This window comes from Stomoxys calcitrans, chromosome 2 (assembly GCF_963082655.1).
Source record: "Stomoxys calcitrans chromosome 2, idStoCalc2.1, whole genome shotgun sequence".
In the NCBI taxonomy this organism is placed as follows: domain Eukaryota; kingdom Metazoa; phylum Arthropoda; class Insecta; order Diptera; family Muscidae; genus Stomoxys; species Stomoxys calcitrans.
This window is the reverse complement of record NC_081553.1, coordinates 209,138,460-209,155,683: the sequence shown is the minus strand read 5'-3', so window position 1 is coordinate 209,155,683 and position 17,224 is coordinate 209,138,460.

Genomic DNA, 17,224 nt, shown 5'->3' with positions numbered 1-17,224 from the left:
GAGAGAAGAATCTCAGTGAGGAGACAAGCAGCACTGGCTCTTAATTGAATACTGAGTGCCAATAATACTCGAGATGACAAGGCGAGTTATTGACGCCTTCGAATAACCAATGGTCCACATCAGTGTCTGTTCCCAGGTTAGATGCGGCTGGAGGTGCGAACATGTGTGGAACTCTGTAGAGGGTCCACCCATTCAAATGATGAGCTGCGAGTATAGAGGGTACATTTTACGCTGCGTTTTGCCTCGACGGGATGCATTGATACCGTCACACAGCTGTCATAGATATCCACCCTTCCTGGCAGGGCGCTAGGCTCGACTTGGTGAGAAAGATGGACATCCCCCAGCTCACAAAGGCGGCGGTCTTCATCAAGGGACGGGGCAGTAAATTTGGGACGGAACGCATGTTGGGATTCTTGGGCGAAGGAACTCTCCTTGGGGTTGGCATTGATCAAGTCTCCGGAACGAGTTTGGCTAGGACTAATAGCATGGCGCACTACGGCGGCAAGGTTGTCTTTTTCAAGATTGGGAAGACTAGGATAGACAGAAATCCTCATATTGAGACATCAACCCGTGCAGTGGCAGGTGACTCAATACCGCCCAACGAACGGGGGGCTAACGACGAGGCAATCACCCCCTCTCTCAATATTGGAAAGACTAGGATAAGCAAAGATCCTAATACAAAAATATTAGGCAGCGCAGTGGCGAGAAACCCAATACAGCCTAACAAACAAGAGACCCATCACCGACTTTAAGATTCGGAAGACTAGGAAAGGTAAAGATCCTAATATTGAACCATTAGGCAGCTCAGCGACAGGAATCTTAATGTAGCCTAACGAACAGAGAGCTGACGATGGTACCATCACCTACTGCCAAAAAGTCCATTTACTTTAGATTCGGAAGACTAAGATAGGCAAAGATTATAGTATTGAAATATCAGCGCTACTTACAAAATCCTTAATTGTTTTCCATACCTCGCTCCTAAGTTGGTTCAAAGCTGGTATTGTGTCCCCACCTAAGTAACGGTGTCTGTTTGCCGCGAAAGCCGGTCAATAACATAGGAAATGCTCCAACGCCTCGTTATTTTCCCCGCATTCACTTGCCGCACCGATTTGGTATAAGTGAGCTCGTAGTCCTATGTGTCCCGTTAAGATACCCAACACTATACTGACCTCCTACTTACTTCCTTTCACGATCCGGATCACCCTATAGGATTTTCGCCGTCCTACCGACGGTTTCGCTGTTCCACAGTATTACATGGGGGGTTCGTCGCCCACGCCCACGCTCTTAACTCGGACTGCGTCGACCCGAAAGGCTTCGGGTTAACCAAGTTCTCCGGCCTACATTGCCAAATCGTCTGCCCTTTCATTCCCCCTTACTCCGTTATGGCCCGGCACCCAAACGATGCGGATTGTGTCATTCTCAGAGAAGGCGTTAATCTCCTTCTAACACTGCAAGACTGTTCGTGACTTTACCTTCCTGGTTGTTATGGCTCTTTTTGATGTCCATAAAGATTTTCACATTCGATATCCTCGCCTTTGTACCACACCACACCACACCATCTCCCCCAATGCAGGACCGTATTATGGTCAGTCAGTCTAAAACAGATCTCAATCCCTGGGTTCTCAATGTAAACCCCCCAGGCCCACTTTGTCCTCTAGTTTTGAAGCCATCTTCCAGATGGCAATACTATGGTTCCGTCAATACAAGGCTGTGCCGATGGCAGCAGTGCCTCGCTCTTGACTTCAAGTTTAGTCTCAGGTATCTGATCGGAAACCTCGATCCCTTCCTTCTAGGTTTCCCATCGTTGCCTCGATTATACCGCGTTGGTATGAGCTGCTCCCATTCTCAATCCATTCTCCCATCGCCTTAAGTCTCATAGCCTCAGTGGCTGCCTCACACTTAATCTGTATGTCAATGGGTCGGATATCTAGAATAGTCTCCAGTGCCCTAGTGGGCGTTGTCCTCATCGCTCCGCCTATGCCAAGACAACATGTCCTCTGAACCCGTTGTATGGTCATTATGTTGCACCTTTTCTCCATAGTAGTCTATCAAACTACAGAGGCGTAAGTAAGTATTGCTCGGCTTCAGGCCCCATTTCGAGCCTAAGGCTCGTCTATATAGCGTCCAACGTCTGTGAGTCTTCTCAGTACGCTCCTGAATGTGACACTTCCACCGAAATATACTGAAGCTGCCATAATACGACACATGAATTTGGCTGCGGATTTGCGGAGACTAAAACACCTTGTCTCAAGCTTTACTCCGATGGTTGAGAGGCCAACCACAATCCGCATAAAGGCCAAATTCTTCAATATCAGCCTCTTTTGTGCCCATATCCCGACAGAAGTCAAGAATGAGCAGACCAAGAATATTGTCTTTGAGCTCCTAGAAAGAGAATATGACCGCTGCCCCGCCCATGCGAAGATAGAGAAGGAAGACATCTTTGGTTAATGACTGTAGTGATGGTGTGCAAAGCTGTCGTCGTGCTATGCGATCCATGGAATCCATGCTGGCGCTTATCAAATGGGAATTCTTCAACTAGGCTCGGTAGTAGAAGTTCCTCAAGCGTCTTGGCTACTGCCGAGAGTAGGAAGGTCGGTCTGTATGACTCTTTTACTCGAATTCGGGGTGCTCAATAAATTGGCGGTTGTTTAACCGGCGCATCTCTTTTGATCAGTCACACCGGTTAAATCGCCAAAAATGATTGAGGTGCCCGTCATTCCTCCTGCAGGAGTTCAAAAGTGATTTAAAAGTTCAGCACAACTTGATAATGCTGAAGCCTAAGTTGCTTCAAGTGTTCTATGCGAAAATTCCGCTTATGTTCGTTGACCACCATCAGTTCCCTGATTCTGATGTCAATAAGATCGGAGCAGACAAACCCATTAAGCTCGCCCGCAAGTACCACTGCCTGGCTCTTATTTCATAAGCTGTTCAGTTTTTCCGGGAATTTTCAAAAGTAACTGAATGTTGTTCCTCAATGTGGAAAAAGGCAATCCTTTTTAGTCAGTTTAACAAAGATTTTCACTCATTCCGTTTTAAAAAGCACATCAGGCCTCCAATGGTCATGAAAATTCACTCTAGCACAAAAAACGCATTAAATCATCGTTGGTTGTGTTATCACAGAATTATGGTCGATTAGTAATAGTTGTAATCTTGAAGCTAATTGGGTATGTCCTAGGGTACTTTATTTAATTAATTAAACATTTAAATGGCCTGTATTGTGCATCTACTGTAGTAGTCATCTCAAAACCCAACAGCAAGGGAGAATAGCAAAAACTTTTAGAGCTCATGGACTGAAAAAAAAAGAAATGTTAACAAACATTAGAAATGATTAGAAAGTGACCATAGTTTAAGATTTATATCCTTGGAATATAATTTATTGTTGTTGTCCTTTTTTGTTGTTGTTTTAGTTTAACTCTTTCGGTGTTTGTATCTGGTCATGGGAGGTAAGATGGTGGTCAGGGTAGGTAGCCCCAAAAGCACCATTCTGTGTATAAATTTTAAGATAAGAAAATCCAAGACCTAAAATGGTGGTGGATTCGAAATGAAATCTAGTTTTACTTAATTAAGCACACATAAAGAAATGAAAAAATGACCCATGGATGACCATTGTGTTGTGGTATGCTTCATTTCATGTATAGAGAAGAATCCCAAGGCTAAAAAAGTAAAATTGTGCTAAAGAAAAGCAATAAATGTGATATACAGGACGTTTTTTAGATTTCTAGAAATGTCAACAAAGCCTTTTTTCAAGCTGTTGGGCAGTTAAAATGAAAATTTTGCCAGATATGCCGAGATTTGTTCATTTGGTCTTTGGAAGGGAAGTTAATAGGTCATGCTATTTTAAACCTTAAAACTGTTCCATGGTTAACAACCATTGATCAATCAGTGTTTCAAGAATAAACACCTAATTCTTATAATGTCCGTGAAGATAAAGTTACCTTAACTAGCAGAGACACAAACCCATTCAATTAGCAGCACCCTGTTACGAGCTTAACAGAGCTATGCTAACAATGTTACCGAAAACATCTAAAAATAAAAATCAAGAAAAATAATAAAAAAATTCAGAAGAAACGACAACAAGAGCACTAAAGACCACAAATATTGCAAATTTTGTAAAAAATTATCTAACAAAGTAAAAATGCATAAGGGACAAATCTACAACACCAAAAAGTCCAAAGCGAAAGGTGGAGAAACTAAGAGGGGTGCTGGGTATCCACTTATAGGGAAGGAAGCTTTGAGATAATTGGCATTTAAAGTTAATGTTAGAATTAACCGATCAAGAGCTTCCTTCCCTATAAGTGGGTACCCAGTCCCCCTCTTAGTTTTTCCACTTTTCACTTTGGACTTTATGGTGTTGTAGATTTGTCCCTTATGCCTTTTTTACTTTGTTAGATAATTTTTTACAAAATTCGTAATGCTTGTGGTCTTTAGTGCTCTTGTTGTCGTTTCTTCTGAATTTTTCATTATTTTCTTGATTTTATTTTTAGATCTTTTCTGTAAAATTGTTAGCATAGCTTTGTTAAGCTCGTAACAGGGTGCTGCTAATTGAATAGGTTTGTGTCTCTGCTAATAAAGTAACTTCCTTTCACGGACATTATGTGAATTAAGTGTTTATTTTTTGAAAAACTGATTGATAACCATGGAGTAGTTGTCTTTTTAGTGCTCTTTAAATTCAAATCGGTCCATACTCTGATATAGCTGCCATATAAACCGATCTTGGGTCTTGACTTCTTGAACCTCTAGTGGACGTAATTATTATCCGATTTGGCTGAAATATTGCATGACGTGTTTTGTTATGACTTTCAACAACTGTATTAAGAATGGCACCCAGCACCCCTCTTAGTTTTTCCACTTTTCACTTTGGACTTTATGGTGTTGTAGATTTGTCCCTTATGCCTTTTTTACTTTGTTAGATAATTTTTCACAAAATTCGCAATGTTTGTGGTCCTTTTAATGCTCTTGTTGTCGCTTCTTCTGAATTTTTTCTTTATTTTTCTTGATTTTATTTTTAGATCTTTTCTGTAAAATTGTTAGCATAGCTCTGTTAAGCTCGTAACAGGGTGCTGCTAATTGAATAGGTTTGTGTCTCTGCTAGTTAAAGTAACTTACTTTCACGGACATTATGTGAATTATGTGTTTATTTTTTGAAAAACTGATTGATCAGTGGTTGACAACCATGGAACAGTGGTCTTTTTAGTGCTCTTGTTGTCGTTTCTTCTGAATTTTTTATACCCTCCACCATAGGATGGGGGTATACTAATTTAGTCATTCTGTCTGTAACACCTCGAAATAGGCGTCTGAGACCCCATAAAGTATGTATATTCTGGATCGTCATGTCATTTTAAGTCGATCTAGCCATGTTCATCCGCCTGCCCGTCCGTCCGTCCGTCTGTCTGTCGAAACCACGCTAACTTTCGAAGGAGTAAAGCTAGCCGCAAATACTTTTTTATTAGTGTAGGTCGGTTGGGATTGTAAATGGGCCGAATCGGTCCATGTTTTGATACAGCTGCCATATAAACCGATCTGGGATCTTGACATCTTGATCCTCTAGAGGGCGCAATTCTCATCCGATCTGACTGAAATTTTGCAAGTGGTGCTTTGGTTCTTCAGCCAATAGAGCGCGTAATTCTTATCCGATTTGGTTGAAATTTTGCATGAGGTTTTTTGTTATGACTTCCAATAACTGTGCAAAGTATGGGGGAAATCGGAAAATAACCTGATATAGCTGCCATGTAAACCGATCTGGGATCTTGAATTCTTGAGCCTCTAGAGGGCGCAATTGTCATCCGATTTGGTTGAAATTTTGCATGATGTGTTTTGGTATCACTTCCAACTACTGTGCTAAGTATGGTTGAAATCGGTCTATGCTCTGATATAGCTGCCATTTAAACCGATCTTGGGTCTTGATTTCTTGAGCCTCTAGAGGGCGCAATTCTTATCCGATTGGAATGAAATTTTGCACGACGTGTTTCGCTATGACTTTCATCAACTGTGATAAGTATGGCGCAAATCGGAATATAACCTGATATAGCTGCGATATAAACCGATCTGGGATCTTGACTTCTTAAGCCTCTAGAGGGCGCAATTCTCATCCGATTGGAATGAAATTTGGCACGACGTGTTTTGTTATGATATCCAACAACTGTGCCAAGTATGATTCAAATCGGTTCATAGACTGGTATAGCGGTCATATAAACCGATCTGGGATCTTGAATTCTTGAGCCTCTAGAGGGCGCACTTCTCATCCGATTTGGCTGAAATTTTACATGAGGTTTTTTGTTATGACTTCCAACTACTGTGCTAAGTATGGTTGAAATCGGTTTATGCTCTAATATAGCTGACATTTAAACCGATCTTGGGTCTTGATTTCTTGAGCCTCCAGAGGGCGCAATTCTTATCCGATTGGAATGACGACGTGTTTCGTTATGATATCCAACAACTGTGCCAAGTATGGCGCAAATCGGAATATAACCTGATATAGCTGCGATATAAACCGATCTGGGATCTTGACTTCTTAAGCCTCTAGAGGGCGCAATTCTCATCCGATTGGAATGAAATTTGGCACGACGTGTTTTGTTATGATATCCAACAACTGTGCCAAGTATGATTCAAATCGGTTCATAGACTGGTATAGCGGTCATATAAACCGATCTGGGATCTTGAATTCTTGAGCCTCTAGAGGGCGCACTTCTCATCCGATTTGGCTGAAATTTTACATGAGGTTTTTTGTTATGACTTCCAACTACTGTGCTAAGTATGGTTGAAATCGGTTTATGCTCTAATATAGCTGACATTTAAACCGATCTTGGGTCTTGATTTCTTGAGCCTCCAGAGGGCGCAATTCTTATCCGATTGGAATGACGACGTGTTTCGTTATGATATCCAACAACTGTGCCAAGTATGGCGCAAATCGGAATATAACCTGATATAGCTGCGATATAAACCGATCTGGGATCTTGACTTCTTAAGCCTCTAGAGGGCGCAATTCTCATCCGATTCGAATGAAATTTGGCACGACGTGTTTTGTTATGATATCCAACAACTGTGCCAAGTATGATTCAAATCGGTTCATAATCTAATATAGCAGTCTTATAAACCGATCTTGGATCTGGAATTCTTGAGCCTCTATAGGGCGCAATTCTCGTCCGATTGGAATAAAATTTTGCACGACTTGTTTTTTTATGATATCCAACAACTGTGCCAAGTATGATTCAAATCGGTTTATAATCTGGTATAGCTGTCATATAAACCCATCTTGGGTCTTGACTTCTTGAGCCTCTAGAGGGCGCAATTCTCCTCCGATTTGACTGAAATTTTGCACGTGATGTTTAGGTATCACTTCCAACAACAGTACTAAGTATGGTTCAAATCGGTCCGTGCTCTGATATAGCTGCCATACAAACCGATCTTGGGTCTTGATTTCTTGAGCCTCTAGAGGGCGCAATTGTCATCCGATTTTGAAGAAATTTTGTTCAACAGCTTCTCTCCCGACTTTCAACATACGTGTCTGATATGGTCTGAATCGATCAATAGCTTGATGCAGCTCCCATATAAACATATCTCCCAATTTTGTTTCTTGAGCTCCTACAAGGTCCAATTCTTATCCAAATGAACTGAAATATTACCCAATGACTTCTACAATGTTTAGCATTCATTTATGATCCGAATCGGACTATAACTTGATAATGCTCCTATAACATAACAGTTCTTATTTAATATTCTTTGTTTGCCTTAAAAGAGATACCGCGCATAGAACTCGACAAATGCGATCCATAGTGGAGGGTATATAAGATTCGGCCCGGCCGAACTTAGCACGCTCTTACTTGTTTAATAGTTTTCTTGATTTTATTTTTCGATCTTTTCTGTTAAATTGTTAGCATAGCTCTGCTATGCTCGTAACAGGGTGTTGCTAATTGAATGGGTTTGTGTCTCTGCTAGTTAAAGTTAACTTTATTTTCACGGACATATTCACATAAATCCTGATTCGCAAGCGGACATGTGGAAGTTTTGATACAAGTTCCTCACATAGATCATTCAATCCTAGAATTGGTCAGTTCGTTTAGTATAACCTTCCTTTAATTTAAGCCATTACGATTCTCAATGAACAATCCTATATTACAATAGATCATTTCTGTTAAATTTTTAGCATTGCTCTGCTAAGCTCCTAACAGTGTGCTGCTAATTGAATGGGTTTGTGTCTCTGCTAGTTAAAGTTAACTTTATCTTCACGGACATATTCACATTAATCCTGATTCGCAAGCAGACCTTAAGAAGTTTTCATACATGTTCCTCACATAGATCATTCAATCCTAGAGTTGGTCAGTACATTTCTTCAAAGTTCTCATATGCTGCTAGTTGAATGGGTTTGTGTCTTTGCTAGTTAACGTTAACTTTATCTTCACGGACATAATCACATTAATCCTGATTCGCAAGCAGACCTTAAGAAGTTTTGATACACGTTCCTCACATAGATCATTCAAGCCTAGAGTTGGTCAGTCCATTTCTTCAAAGTTCTCATATGCTGCTAATTGAATGGGTTTGTGTCTCTGCTAGTTAAAGTTAACTTTATCTTCATGGACATATTAACATTAATCCTAATTCGCAAGCAGACCTTAAGAAGTTTTGATACACGTTCCTCACATGGATCATTCAATCCTAGAATTGGTGAGTTCATTTCTTCAAAGTTCTCATATGCTGCTAATTGAATGGGTTTGTGTCTTTGCTAGTTAAAGTTAACTTTATCTTCACGGACATATTCACATTAATCCTGATTCGCAAGCAGACCTTAAGAAGTTTTGATACACGTTCCTCACATAGATCATTCAATCCTAGAATTGGTGAGTTCATTTCTTCAAAGTTCTCATATGCTGCTGATTGAATGGGTTTGTGTCTCTGCTAGTTAAAGTTAACTTTATCTTCACGGACATATTCACATTAATCCTGATTCGCAAGCAGACCTTAAGAAGTTTTGATACATGTTCCTCACATAGATCATTCAATCCTAGAGTTGGTCAGTACATTTCTTCAAAGTTCTCATATGCTGCTAATTGAATGGGTTTGTGTCTCCGCTAGTTAAAGTTTACTTTATCTTCACGGACATATTCAGATTAATCCTGATTCGCAAGCACACCTTAAGAAGTTTTGATACATGTTCCTCACATGGATCATTCAATCCTAGAATTGGTGAGTTCATTTCTTCAAAGTTCTCATATGCTGCCAATTGAATGGGTTTGTGTCTCTGCTAGTTAAAATTAACTTTATCTTCATGGACATATTCACTTAAGTCCTAATTCGCAAGCAGACCTTAAGAAGTTTTGATACATATTCCTCACATAGATCATTCAATCCTATAATTGGTGAGTTCATTTCTTCATATGCTGGTAATTGAATGGGTTTGTGTCTCTGCTAGTTAAAGTTAGCTTAATCTTCATGGACATATTCACATTAATCCTGATTCGCAAGCAGATCTTAAGAAGTTTTGATACATGTTCCTCACATGGATCATTCAATCCTAGAATTGGTCAGTTCGTTTAGTATATCCTTCCCTAAATTCAAACCATTTACATTCTCAATGAACAATCCTATATGCAAAATTGCAACTATTCAATTACAAAATCTTTCTAATCGACCACAATTTGTGAAGGTAAAGAATAGCTTGGGTTAAAAACAAAAGCCACCAAAGAACAGGAACCAATACTGAATAAGCAATAAATGAATAACAAACAAACAAAGCAGCTTACAAAGAAGAGGAGTAGATAGCATGCCAAACGATATCAGCAACTATTGCCGCTCCTGCTGCTGTTGTTGCTGCTGCCATCATTATTGTTTGGTGATGGCTGTATACTAAAAAGTAACAACTACATAAATTAAACAACAATATCCACCAGACTACAGCACACTGACGGCCAGCCATACTGCCCAAGTAGAGAAGACCACAACAATTGTTTGACTTGTTCTTCTTCTTCTTCTTGGGAGTTGAGTGTGTTGCACAGCACTCAGCAGTTCTTGATTTGGTTTTAGAGTTTTGTGCTTAGTTTTTGGTTCGAACGAAATAGAGTTTGCAGTTATTGCTTCTGCAACTGCTGCTGTTTGGTAGTTGAACTGTCGGTGGTCGCCTTTGGTTAGTTATAACATTTTAATTTATGACCAGAAACTACTCTTGTGCCGAGTTTAGTTTATTTCATTAAAATGGAAACGTCCAATTCATATGGCGAGTTATGAGTTGTAACAAAACCACCATATCTTCCATATGAGGCATTAGATGTGAATTGTACACCAATATGGAGTTGATGGATAAAAGCATACGAGGATATCTATGCTTGGACGATGTACTGCACAATGAAACTTTGGACATAGGAATATGCCATAAAGGATGATAACATGTCTATTGAAAATTGAAAGAGGATTGGTTCCTTGCAATGAAGTATACAGAAAATAGGCTCTAAAATAGAGAGAGAGAGAAAAGGGAATAGGGGAAGATGAGGGAGAGAGAGGGGGAGAGGGTGAGTGGGAATGCGGGGGAGAGGGAGACCGGGTGGGAGAGAGAGAGACCGGGTGGGAGAGGGAGATCGGTAGGAGAGGGAGACCGGGTGGGAGAGGGAGACCGGGTGGGAGAGGGAGACCGGGTGGGAGTGGGAGACCGGGTGGGAGAGGGAGACCGGGTGGGAGAGGGAGACCGGGTGGGAGAGGGAGACCGGGTGGGAGAGGGATTGAGATGTTATGAATATGACTCCCTGAACTTAAATTGGTTCCCTAAGCCATAAAGGATTCCCTAAACCATGAATGGGTCCCTGAAATATGAGGGGTTCTCTGAACCAAAAATTTTTCCCTGAACTATAAATAGTTCCCTGAACTAAAAATTGTTCCTTAACATATAAAGGGTTTCCAGAATAATAGATGGTTCCCTAAAACATAATGTTTCCGTTATCCGTAGACGGTTATCTGAACCCTATATAGTTTTCTGAAGCATATTCGGTTCCTTGAACCCTATGGAAAGCGTACTAAAACTATCTTTTTCTTAAAAAATACACTAAAAACTATTCTTTCTCCAGAAAATGTACCAAAGCTAACCTTTTCTTAAAAAATTAAAAAAAAAAATTCCTTAAGAAAATGTCCAGCATTAAGGAGGCAGCTCCAATGAGATGAGAGTATGTGGATGGTTTGGATGTTATCCGAGCTATTCCATCAACTGGTCTGTATTCTGGGATCACAGACTCACAGTTCTCACCACCATACCAAGGTGAAAGAGGTTACCCGAAGAGCGAAATAAAAAAGGGGGGAGAGTAAATCAAGGAGTAAGGCTGATTTTACCATTTTATTGCTGACTCGAATGCTGCTGCTGTCAAAGTGGCTGAGTTTAGCTATTTAAGCCCGCCAAGAAGCCTTCGAGTATCGGCATTTGTATCTATTTGAGAAAATTTTCATGACATTTACATTTCGTTACATTAATTTCAGTGCCTTTTCAACTGTTATACAATTCATGTGTTTTTAGACTACGAAGTCAAGAAATTGTACTAAAACTTCTTTTTCTTGAGAGACAGGGTACTAAAACTACCTTTTCCTAAAGAAAAGGGTACTAAAATTACCCTTAAGCTTAAAAAAAATATGTATAAACTTTTAGTTTTTCCATAAGAAAAAGTACTAAAACTAACTTTTGCGTAAGAAAATTTACTAAAACTACACTTTTCTAAGGAAAACATACTAAAACTAAATTTTCCTTGAAAGAATTGCACTAAAATTACTCTTTCCCTAATGAAAGTTTACGAAACCTACTCTTTTTCTCAAAAACAGTTGTCTTGCTATCGATATGATCGATACCTTCATGAGTATACCCTGAGCTGAATCAGCTGTTTAGCACTGCACAGCTGTTAAGAACCTAACATTTGTTTACAAAATGTTATGTTCTATTTTAGGATTATAAGCTATATATGATATTAATAGGTTACCATTGGCTAATATACTTACTCAAGTTTCACTAGCCGAACTATTGGGAAACCAAAAAGGATCGTTTATTCGTTTGCGTTATTAAGCGCCAGCAAGTACGCAACAACAACTTTTTGCCAGTGGCGTTCTTAAGCGCTACCATATTTAGTTCGGCAGGTTAAACAACAATAACAAAAGTGTCCCTTCGTCACACAGTGTACTAAAACTACCCTTTGCTTAAGGAAAGTGTACTAAAACTATTGTGTTGCCCAAAAAGTAATTGCGGATTTTTCATATAGTCGGCGTTGACAAATTTTTTCACAGCTTGTGACTCTGTAATTGCATTCTTTCTTCTGTCAGTTATCAGCTGTTACTTTTAGCTTGCTTTGGAAAAAAAGTGTAAAAAAAGTATATTTGATTAAAGTTCATTCTACGTTTTATTAAAAATGCATTTACTTTCTTTTAAAAAATCCGCAAATACTTTTTGGGCAACCCAATATCTTTTCCTTCGAAAAAGTATACTGAAACCACATTCTCTCAAGAAAAGTCCACTAAAACAACCCTTTCCCTAAAGAGAGTACAAAAAAGACCTTTTCCTGAGAAAAATAGTACTAAAAATATACTTTTTTTAGGGAAAGAGTACTAAAACTATCGTTTCCTCAGGGAAAGAGTACTAGTATAGTTATAGTATTCCCATAGCAAAAGAGTAATCAAAGTACATTTTCCTTCAAGAAGAAGTTCGAAGACAAGTCTTTCGTTACGAAAGTACTAAAACTACTTTTTCCTAAGAAAAAGAGTACTAAAACTACTTTTTCCTTGGAAAAAGAGTACTAAAACTACTTTTTCCTTGAAAAAAGAATACAAATACAACTTTTTCCTTGGAAACAAAGATACTAAAACTACCCTTTCCTGACGAAAAGAGCACTAAGACAACCCTTTCCTTAAGGGTTACTAAAACTACCCCTTCTTTAAGGAAAAAGTGCTTAAACTATCTTCTCCTTAGCGAGAGGGTACAAAAACTACCCTTTCCTAAGTTTAAACGTTCTAAAACTAAAATGTTCTTAGGGAACGGGTATCAAAACTACCCTTTTTGTGTAAGGGTAGCCAAAATACCCTTTTCTTAGCGCAAGGGTATCAAAATTAATCCTTTCCTTTAGGAAAAGGTACTAAAACAACCCTTTCCTTAACGAAAGGGTACTAAAACCCCCATTTTCTCAAGCAAAGAGTGAAAGAAGTAATCTGTAGCTACAAAAATAATACTTTAACTTCCCTTTCCTAAAGAAAAAGGTAATAAAACTATCTTTTCCTTAAGAAAAGGGCAATACAGCTATCCTTTCCTCAAGAAAAATTTCATAAAATTAACCTTTCCTAAACTACCATTTCCCTAGGAGAAGGGTACTAAAACTACCCCTCCTCAGTCAAAGTGTACTAAATCTACGCTTTCCTTAAGGAAAGGGTAATAAAACTACCCTTTCTTTAGACAAAGGTTACTAAATCTACCCTTTCCTTAAGGAAAGGGTAGTAAATTACCGCTTCCTTAGGAAAGGTACCCTTAGGAAAAGGGTTCAAAAACTACCCTTTCCTTAGGGAAAGGGTACTAAATCTATAGTTCCCTTAAGCAAAGGGTACTAAAATTACCCTTCTCTTAGAGTAAGGCTACTAAAACTGTCCTTTCCTTATGGAAAGGGTACTAAAACTACCCTTGCCCTGGGGAAAGGGTACTAAAACGACCATTTCCTTAGGGAAAGGGTACTAAAACTACCCTTTTCTTAGGGAAACGGTACTAAAACTACCCTTTCCTTAGGGAAACGGTACTAAAACTATTGTTTTCTTAGGAAAAGGGTACTAAAACTAATCTTTCCTTAAGAAAAGGGTACTACAACTACCGCTTCCTAAGGGAAAGGGTACTAAAACTACCCTTTCCATTAGCAAAGTGTACTAAAACTACCCTTTCCATTAGCAAGGTGTACTAAAACTACCCTTTCCTAATGGAAAGGATGCTAAAAATACACTTTCCTTTGGGAAAGAGTACTAAAACTAGCCTTTTTTAGGGAAATGGTACCTAAACTACAATTTCCTTAGGAAAGGGTGCTAAAATACCCTTTCCTTTGGGAAAAAGTACTAAAAAATCCCTTTCCTTAGGGAAAGGGTACTAAAAATAGCCCTTACTCAGCGAAAACGTACTAAAATACCCCTTTTTTTAGGGAAAGGTACTAAAAATAATCTTTCCTTAGAAAAATGGCGCCAGAAGAGGTTATCGCTGGTATGCATTCGTCGGAGGCTATTAGGGAAATTGTGTCTGAGCCGAAAATCCTTTGGGCGATAAGAAGTTTCGAGTCCTTTAAGTCGCCAGGCCCTGATGATGTATAAATCCGTGCAAGATAAAAGTAGTTCTTTTCAGCAGGAGATACAAGTTGCCTACAGTGGAACCTGTCTCCTTGGGTGGTGAGAATGTTCCATTTACAGAAAGCGCAAAATACCTGGGTATTTTGCTGGACAGGAAATTGAACTTTAAATCCAAATTTTTTTTTGGGGGCAAGAAAGGCCACTCTTGCCCTATACACCAGCAAGAAAGCCATGGGCAAAAGTTGGGGCTTAGACCGCGTGTCAAGTATTGGGTATATACTGCAGTTGTCAGACCTATAATGCTATATGGTGCTGTGGTCTGGTGGACGGCGCTTCAAAATTCCACCAACTGCTCAATACTTAACAGGATCCAAAGGATGGCTTGTTTGTACATCATAGCCATACTGAGGACGACACCATCTGATGAACTTAACTCAATGCTACATCTTATGCCTCTGGACATTGTGGGTACCCAAATTGCATGGACTACTGCTTTGAGGTAAGGGGGGTTTCTCATTGGTCATGTGGCGGCTACGGACATTTTCCCGATGTTTCTGCCGATGTTCCGATGTTCCAGCCAGTGTTGATTACACCCTGCCTAAGCCGATTTTTTATAAAAATCAATGTAGCTAGGCAAAGGGTATTTAGACTGCCCTTTCATTAGGCACAGGGTATTAAGACCACCTTTCCCTAGGTAAAGGGTACTTAAACTACGCTTTCGCTAGGGGAAAGGGTTCCTAATTTTTCCTTTGCTTAGGGAAGGGATTCTTAGGCTGTCTTTTCCTACGGTAGAGTGGTTTTTGAACTTCTTGTCTTTAGTTAAAGTGTACTAAAAGTTTCGCTTTGGTAGAGAAAGGGTACTAAAATTTCCACTTCTTAGGGATTTAGTAAATCTACTTTTTCTAATTTCGCTCTCTAAACTATAGATGTTTCCTTGGTCCAAATATGGCTCCTTTGACTCAAAATGCTGTCCTGAACTATTTGCTGGTTCCGATTTCCCTGACTGTATTTTTGTCATTTTAAAATTGCTGTCATTGATGGTTTCGCTTATCTAAGGAAAGTGAAGCTTTCCGATGGTCTATGGTGGTGGGTATCCAAAGTTCAGACCGGCCAAATTTATTGGCTTCCTTTTTGTTTTCACCCATTATAAATTAAATTCATATCCACTTCTGACGTTATACGAAATTGCCCATATTAGCAAGTTTGCAACAAATTTCAGATTTTTCAATTTTTTTTTTCTAGTTACCCAAAAAGGTTAGTTTTAAGTGTTGTCGTTACATTTGAAAATTCAAAGTGAGATTTGTGGGAGGTTACCTAACTCCTGCCAGTTATTTGTTCAACATTTTCCACACACTACCTAAGCTAACAACAAAATGCTGCAGCCCAGAACAGAAAAAAATATGACAAATGTTCATTTTGCGTGTTTCGCCAGAGTTTGTAATAATTTAAGGATATGTTTGGTGCTCTAAATGATTATGATGGCAAATAGTCCCCCCCCCCCCTCGCCGCCACAACTACGCTCTCCATTACAAAACAGACATTTATAAATATGAGGGTAAAACTATGACTTGATAGTTTTGTTATCCTGTTGGCGGTATATTGCCAACATTTGAGCCGATATATGTGATGATTTATATTTGCCTGCTCCAGAATGTGTTTGGAATTAATTTTCTTTCGGAGACATGGTAAACATGAATTGGCAATAGGATTGAGAAAAGGGTCATATCAAGATGGCCGAAAGCCAGTCATGATTTCTGCCAGAGAAACAAAGCAAAAAGCAAGTCAAATGATTTATTCTTGGAAATTAAAAATCCTAATTTAATCAATTGTAAGAAAGTTTAAATTTTAAATTGCTTTTCTAAACACTCTAAAAAATAATATTGCCATTATTTAGCTAAAGGCCTGCTTTCATGTATACGAGTACACTTACCTCAACATTGCTTGCAAGAACCCACGGCAATAGGAAGTTCTTAAAAATGCGTACTCAGGCCTGATAATCTTGATATTGGCCACCATTATAACCCTCCACAACTTCCCTACACTGAGTTTCTACCTGATCTTGTGTCAGCGCTATTTTACCACACAGTCCATGGCAATGGCTAGTTGGCAGCTTGGTTGTCTGTTGGACAACCATCATCAACATCATCATTGACTATTCAAATATTTATTTATGCAATTATTTGCCATTACCATTTTCCAATTGGTCTACCCCATCAACTGCTAAATAAATAAATAATACAAAAATTAACCGTTTGCTTGATGGACGGACACTTTAGCTCGCATCATATGCGAATGACGTATAAGGACGAATAAGCACTGGAGTATTGGTAGTTACAGTGGTAAAAATGACGAAATATTGCGAACAAATTTATTTTGTGAGAATAATCCCAGAACACAGTTTTGGATACGGCCTTTGGCTATGGGTAGTTTTATTACCCTTTTCCTAAGGAAACGGCGTTTTTAGTACCCTTTCCCTAGGGAAGGGATAGTTTTGGTACTCTTTCTCTAAGGAAAGGATAGTTTCGGTAATCTTTCCCTAAGGAGAGTGTAGTTTTAGTACACTTTCCCTAAGGAAAGGCTAGTTTTGGTGCCCTTTCCCCAAGGAGAGTGTAGTTTTAGTACACTTTCCCTAAGCAAAGGGTAGTTTTGGACCCCCAACTCTATAGAAAGAGTAGTTTTAGTACCGTTTCCATAAGGAAAGGGTAGTTTTGGTACACTTTCCCTAAGGAAAGGGTAAGTTTAGTACCCTTTCCCTAAGGAGAGGGTAGTTTTGGTTCCCCTTCCCTAAGGAAAGGGTATCTTTAGTACCCTTTCTTAAGGGAAGAATAAGAATACCAACCCTTTTCTCAAGAAAAGGGTAGATTTGATATATTTCCCTAAAGAAAGGGTGGATTTGGTACCCTTTCCTATGGAAAGGGTAATTTTAGTACCCTTTACCTTAGGCAAAGGTAGTTCTAGT